The sequence below is a fragment of the Macaca nemestrina genome, chromosome 18 (genome assembly GCF_043159975.1).
Source record: "Macaca nemestrina isolate mMacNem1 chromosome 18, mMacNem.hap1, whole genome shotgun sequence".
NCBI classification, from domain to species: Eukaryota; Metazoa; Chordata; class Mammalia; order Primates; family Cercopithecidae; genus Macaca; species Macaca nemestrina.
Genome location: NC_092142.1, coordinates 76987639 through 76995457, shown reverse-complemented (window position 1 = coordinate 76995457; position 7819 = coordinate 76987639). Strand labels below are relative to the sequence as shown.

The 7819-nt window shown below is 44.4% G+C and overlaps 1 pseudogene; it reads left to right on the top strand.

Annotated features, from left to right (window-relative positions):
- Positions 1-4545: 4545 nt before the first annotated feature.
- Positions 4546-6109, top strand: LOC105491536 (keratin, type II cytoskeletal 8 pseudogene; annotated as a pseudogene).
- The last annotated feature ends 1710 nt before the right edge of the window (positions 6110-7819 follow it).

Sequence of the window (7819 nt, the reverse complement as noted above, 5' to 3'; positions counted from 1 at the left end):
TGTCTTGTAGATTCAGCATTTTTCTTGCCTCCTTTGCTTCGTCTTTTCACAACTGGATGGGGAGGGATCAGAAACAACTATGTCGTGGTGCTCATTCACTGAAAACTCCCCATTGCAAGCTCCTTGCCTCTGCCTGCGGGGAGCAAACCTGTTAGAGCTCAGAGCTGAAGAGGGCAGGGTCTAGCCTTTTAGCTCTAGTGGCCCGTTTGGATAGGACTTCCCCCTGATACTGGGGGGGAAAGGACCACTCATGACTGTCCTGATACTGGAAGAAAGGGCTTTGTTAATCTTCTCCCTCAAGGATAGCTCTGCTGCATAGGCCCACACCCTGCTCAGAGTCACTTACACTTTCCTTTAGTCTTCCTCCCAGCTCCAGAGCCATTGGTACAAATGGTTTATTGAGACTAAATATGTAAGATTAAGACATGGAAGTTGTTACTATAGTCATCACATACTGTTCCTTCGTTAGCTGAGGCAGCTCAGTGGCTGAGCCTAGTTAAGCCAACCTACAGGGTTCATTCACGACTTCCAGATTAGATGCCGATTCTTTTGGATTTCTACAATTATTAAATACATGTCTGAGTTGGGGCAAAGCATCCGCATCCATCGTAAGACCATGCGTCTGGCTATGGGATGACACCTTGGTAATTCATCTTCTCTTCATCTGAGAGGGGGGCATTATGCTGAGATCTTTTTCCTTGTCTTAAAATAGGTGTTTTGACCCACCTTGCAAATATTTAATGTATTATACTAGGCTATGTGTGAGATCTCTGGGGTATACAAAAAATAAAAGTAATCTGTAAACTTCAGTGGGCCTACAGTCCTTCTGAGGCATATAAATAGAAAGCAGGCCAGGTGCAGTAGCTCACGGCTGTAATCCCAGCACTTTGGGAGGCCAAGACAGGCAGATCACCTGAGGTCAGGAGTTAGAGGCCAGCCTGGTCAACAGGGTGAACTCCCCATCTCTACTAAAATTTAAAAAATTTAGCTGGGTGTGATGGTAGGCACCTGTAAGCCCAGCTACTCAGGAGGTTGAGGCAGGAGAATCGATTAAAGCAAGGAGGCAGAACTTGCAGTGGGCCGAGATCGCACCCCTGCACTCCAACCTGGGTGACAGAGTGATACTCTATCTCAAAGAAAGCAAACACTGAGTGTTTTCTTTGTGCCAGGCTCTTATAACCATACATATCCCTATTTGCCAATCAGTAGTCTGAGGTTAAGATTCTCCATCTCCACCGACATTTTTTTGAAATCAGAACACTAAAGCTTATATTTGATCACATAGAAAATAACTGGTGAAGGCAGGGAGTGGGGAACGAACATACACTGGGGCCTGTGGGGGGGTTGGAGCGAGGGAGAGCATCAGGTTAAATAGCTAATGCATGTGGGGCGTAATACCTTAGGTGATTGGTTGACAGGTGCAGCAAACCACCATGGCACACATTTACCTCTGTAATAAACCTGCACATCCTACACATGTATCCCAGAACTTAAAATATAAAGTGGTAAAGCGTACTTAATAAATGCCATGGATGTGTTCTTGCTCATATAGTGAGGTTCTTCATTCCTCTTAAGGAATTCTCAGTAAACCGTGAAAGTCCTTTTACTTAAAACGTGAGATAGGAGGATTGTTTCCATTCCAGGGAAAGAAATATCAGAGGAGGATGGGAAAGAGGGAGCTGAGCAAGGACCTTCTGCTTTTCCCCTCCTGCCGGTCGTTCCACTTGTTTTAGAAGAAAAGGTTAATTCTGAGTAGCATGGTAGAATTATTTTTGAGAAGAGTACCTAATACTGTAGATACTTCCTTTTTTTCTGGGAAGGAGACTGACGCTGAGAGAAACGGGACTATGAATGCCATCCACATAATTTGTGACTGTGGCTCTTTCTAGTCTGCCCTTACGTTGACATGTGCCCAGAGCATTTCTGTCATGCTGCCTCTTTTTCTAGAATGTCAAGTCCTGATCATGCTCTGATTATTTACTGTGTAATAACACGTGCTGTTTGTGGGAATAAAATTTCTACCTTCTGCTTATGTGTCCACCTGTTGGATTATACTCAGAACTCTCCAAAACAAAAGGCCAGGTTGTGGAGAGCTCAGAAAAGGTCACCCCAAAACTCAGTGCCAGGAAGGAGACCAGTGCTAACTGAACATCTGCTTTGGGCAGAGGACTGCATTTGACACATCTGTCATTCCATTTAATTTTCAACAATAATCCTCTGAGCTTAGTACAAGCATACACAATTTTCAGGGAGGATACTAAGTTTGAGAAGTTAAAATGCTTACCTAATCTCACCTGGCCCCTAGTTATTGATGGAATCCGTATGTGAACTCAACTTGGCCAATTCTTACTCTTTTCCTCTATAGTAGGCTCCCTGCCAGTCTTTGTCATGGCAGGTCAGCACATGGGGATACTGGCTCTGACAATCTGATCTCCAGGGATCTTCCCCTTGTTCCGTTTCACTTGGAGGATTCAGCAGATGCCTGGAGTGGAGGATAAAGGGAGGGAGTCATCGTCTTCACATTTGGGAATATGTGCTCATATGAAATGATGCAAAGGAGGACAAAAATAGTTGGCCAGGCGCAGTGGCTCATGCCTGTAATCCCAGTACTTTTTGGGAGGCTGAGGCAGGTGGATTACCTGATGTCGGGAATTGAAGACCAGCCTGACCAATAAGGTGAAACCCAGTCTCTACTAAAAATTAAAAAATATAACCGGGTGTGGTGGCAGGTGCCGGTAGTCCCAGCTGCTTGGGAGGCTGAGGCAGAGAATTGCTTGAACCCAGGATGTGGGCAGAGGTTGCAGTGAGCCAGGATCATGCCACTGTACTCCAGCCCGGGTGACAGAGTGAGACTGTCTCCAAAAACAAAATTGTTAGCATTCACTACGGTTACATACATGAGTGCATTGACTAAGACATCTATGAAAGTTCTTATTCAATCCTCCCAATAACACAAAGGTAAGTACCACAACAATTCCCACCTGTGGATAAGAAGCTGAGCATGGAGAAGTTAACTACTTCCAGTCTTCTAGTTAACAACTAAGTAAAGGATCCTTGATTCGTACCCGGGTCTGAGTTCTGAGCCTTAATTACTTTGCTGCATTGCATCTGGTGTTGAGTGATTATTCTGTCCCCATCAACAACTGGTAGGCCACAGAAACCTTTTATTTATGGGCTGTTCAGGCAAGTAAATTTCATCACCTAATGACATAGCTTTTTTAGAGAGCTGTCAATGTAAGATAACCTCCCTCTCTGGTTTGGTGGTTATTCATTTATTCAGAGCTGCTATTAATTTTAATTACTTGTTTCACCTTTGACCACCATAAAGTTCATCTGATTAAAAAAATTCTTAACACAGAAAATTGCTAATAAATACCAAAAGCTCTAGGTCAACAAAGCCAGGCATGCTTGATTAAATATCCATGGAGCTTATAAAATGTCTGCCTAGGCCCTTGGCATTTGTAAAGAGATATTTATGACTCCAATACAATCTTTGCTATCATTGGGCTTATAGCTAACATATCAATCTTGACCATCAGTTTTGACTTTTCCTCTGGAAGAAGAACTTAAGCTTCCTACATTTTCTAAATTTCTGGCACCATACAGAATGCATGCATTTTTAAGATACACACACTTTCTCAGCAAATGAGGCTTTTAAGAAGCTGAAATAATAAAAAGTCTGCATATTTTAAAATCCATTAAAGCAACAGAAACCTTCAACAAGGGGACAGGGAAAGGGAGGCTTCAAAGCAGGAGGAATGTACATTAAACATAACAGGGAGTTTCCTGTCTCTGAGGTTGAAGGACAGTATTTGCCAAGAATGTCCTCCTTTGAAGATGCCTGTGAATAGAGCCAGTTTCTTCTCTGCAGTAGTTTTTGGATTCAGGGGGAAAGAGTCTTTTGAATTTTTAAATTTTCATTCCATATATTCTCTTAAATCTCTTGACTGAGCTCTTCGTCTTTTGTGATGGTGTATGAATTGTTAGGCAAAAGTAACTTGGTAGAAAATATCTGGAAAAAAACATAGAGAAAGAAAATATGAAGTTGTTTTGTTTCTGGTGGGAATTCCCCAACATACGAAGATTACTTTTTCTTCTACTGTTGTGAGGTTGAGTATCCAGTTATAATCCATTTTCCTGTATTGTAATTTGGGATACAAGCTGGTCTCTGGGTAACAGATCCACTTTACTGGCAATTGCAAAAGTTGAGTCCTCCAGTTAATGCAAGTTGTTTTTTCTCTGTCCCCAACCCCCTTTCTTTGGATTTGTGAAGGATGCGTTTTAGCTCTTAGATCTTTTTAATAACATAGGCTGAAAGTTAATGGAAATACTGCATTACTGAAATAATGAAATAATAAAATAAGCTCTCAAATCAGTAGGATGTGTCTAACAAGCACCGAAATATTAAGTTGGCACACTGACGTCCAGTTACATATATAAAACATGGTTTTTGATTTAAAAATTACGGACCAAGAAGCAGTTTTCTCTGCTCCTTCTAGAATCTCTCGTTGGTTCAGCCCACCTACCTCCACTCCTGCCTCTACTATGTCCATCAGGGTGACCCAGAAGTCCTACAAGGTGTCCACCTGTGACCCCTGGGCCTTCATTCAGCAGCCTTTCCTACACAAGTGGGTCCGGTGACCGCATCAGCTTCTCTAGCTTCTCGCGAGTGGGCAGCAGCAGCTTCCAGGGTGGCCGGGGTGGAGGCTATGGTGGGGCCAGTGGAATGGGAGACATCACCACCATCATGGTCAACCAGAGCCTGCTGAGCCCCCTTAACCTGGAGGTGGACCCCAACATCCAGGCCATGCATACCCAGGAGAAGGAGCAGATCAAGACCCTCAACAAGTTTGCCTCCTTCATAGACAAGGTGTACAGTTCCTGGAGCAGCAGAACAAGATGCTGGAGACCAAGTGGAGCTTCCTGCAGCAGCAGCAGATGGCTCAGAGCAACATGGACAAACATGTTTGAAAGTTACATCAATAATCTTAGGTGGCAGCTGGAGACTCTGGGCCAGGAGAATCTGAAGCTGGAGGCAGAGCTTTTGGCAACATGCAAGGGCTGGTGGAGGACTTTGATCTCATCCTCATACTTGTTCTTCAATCAGCGTACAGAGATGGAGAATGAATTTGTCCTCATCAAAAAGGATGTGCATGAAGCTTACATGAGCAAGGTGGAGGTGGAGCTGGAGTCTCGCCTGGTAGGGCTGGCTGAGGAGATCAACTTTTTCAGGCAGCTGTATGAAGGAGGAGATCTGGGAGCTGCAGTCCCAGATCTTGTACAAGTCTGTGGTGCTGTCCATGGACAACAGCCGCGCTCTGGACATGGACAGCATCATTACTGAAGTCAAGGCACACTACGAGATCGCCAACCATAGCCAGGCTAAGGCTGAGAGCATGTAGCAGATCAAGTATGAGGAGCTGCAGGCGCTGGTGGGGGGAAGCACGGGGATGACCTGATCTGGCTTTTAAAGACTGAAATTTCTGAGATGAACCAGAACATTAGCCGGCTCCAGGCTGAGATTGAGGGCCTCAAAGGCCAGCGCCAGCAGGCTTCCCTGGAGGCTGCCATCGCAGATGCCGAGCAGCGTGGGGAGCTGGCCGTTAAAGACGCCAAAGCCACGCTGTCCAAGCTGGAGGCTGCTCTGCAGCAGGCCAAGCAGGACAGGGCGCGGCAGCTGTTTGTGAGTATCAGGGGCTGATGAATGTGAAGCTGGCCCTGGACATCGAGGTCGCCACCTACAGGAAGTTGCTGGAGGGCGAGGAGAGCCGGGTGGAGTCTGGGATGCAGAACATGAGTATCCATTCGAAGACCACCAGTGGCTACGCAGGTGGTCTGAGCTCGTCCTAAGGGGGCCTCACAAGCTACCGCCTGAGCTCCAGCTTTGGCTCTGGAGCGGGCTCCAGCTCCACCAGGGCCGTGGTTGTGGAGAAGATTGAGATCTGTGATGCGAAGCTCGTGTTCGAGTCCTGACGTCCTGCCCAAGTTAACAACCGTAATAGTCTCTCCCAGCCTGCACCCCCTGCGACTGCCCCAGAGCCCGGAAGGGAGGCTTCTGTGCAGCAGGGAGCGCAGGGGAATGGGAGACCCACCTGAGGCTCAGCTCTAGTCCTCAGCCCACCTGCAGGGGAGTTTACTATCTGGGGAACCCCCTTGCCCCTGCCTCCAGCTACAAAACAAGTCAATTGCGTTTTTTTTTTTTTTTGTCCAAAATAAAACTTGAGCTAGCTCTGCCCCCCCAAAAAACAAAAACAAAAAACACTTTCTACAAGGAGCTTTAAAAGAAAAAAATTGACCCACATTATGTCACCCGGAGGTGACGCCTATTAACCATTTAATGCAGGGTTTTTGTTTGTTTTTAGAGTCTTGCTGTATTGCCCAGGCTGGAGTGCAATGGCATGATCTTGGCTTACTGCAATTTCTGCCTCCCACGTTCAAGCGATTCTCCTGCCTCATCCTCCCAAGTAGCTGGGATTACAGGCGCCCACCACCACACCCAGATAAGTTTTGTGTTTTTAGTAGAGACAGGGTTTCTGCATGTTGGCCAGGCTGGTCTCGAACTCCTGACCTCAAGTGATCCAATGCAGTTCCTTTCAATCATGCATGTTAGTTAATGGCTGCATGTTTAAAAATCTGGAATAGTTGCCTAATATGCTGGGAACTTAATATTTGTAGTATGTAGACAAAATAATTTATGGTTTTCGTTTGACCAGTTTGTTTTTGATTACTGTGAAAGTTCTGTAAGGTACAGCTATAAGCAACCTTAACCTGTTTTGCAAGTTACTCTTGCTTGGTACTTGATTTGTGGGGGGAGATATTTTGTCTTTGAGAATCTGCTCTCTAGACATACCTACATAAATATGACAGCTTTGTGTTACTAATGCTAATGGATTAATTAGGTGATATAGTTAGTTTTATTATGTAAAACACAACCCAAAGAGCGCACTGTTCCCTGGACTTAGGCAGATCTGGACTCCAATCCTGGCTCTGAAGCTTCAAACCTGTGCAGCGTTAAGCAAATCACCAAACTCAAATCTCTTTGATCCTTAATTTCCTCATCACTAAAATGAGAGAGTAAAAACCTACATCATATGGTTATTGTGAGATTAAAAAGTATGTGAATATTCGAAGAAAATCACCAGATAAACTTGAGTTGTCATACAGTGTGACTTAGTATGACACGCGTTGATTTTTTTAGAAGAATTCTTTGTAAGTTTTCGTAAGTGAAAAAAGCCATACTGTTAGAAGATTAAATGTTACCTTGCCTTTTATTTTCCTTCAAATGATACCATGCTTAAAAGACATGTTAAAATTAACAGTGTTCACTTTTTGAAGGGAAGCTATAGAGCTGATTTAGGTTGCTCATTCTGACTAAATCTACACCTTGGAAAATTACTGTCATTTTAGTTTCCTTCCCATTGTTCCTGAGTACTTGCAGTACTCGGGAAATTTATCACTTCTTCTCAGAACCACCTGATACTTCATTTTTGAGCAAGTGCTTCTAAAAAGATGAAGGCATTTTTTATCTCCAGTGTTAGAAATCGGTTTGCAGCTGGTGGTAATTTTAATTTTCTAAGCACCTTCTATGAGCAAAAAACTTTGTAATGCCCTTCTACCTACATTATCTCACGAAATGGTCACAAAAACTTTAATGAAACAGGAATATTCCACTCTCTACATGTTCTTGTTTTTTTATTTTTGAGACAGGGTCTTGCTCTGTCACCCAGGCTGGAGTGCAGTGGTGAGATCTCAGTTCACTGCAGCCTCCACCTGCTGACCTCAAGTGATCCTTCCGTCTTGGCCTCCCTAAGTACTGCGA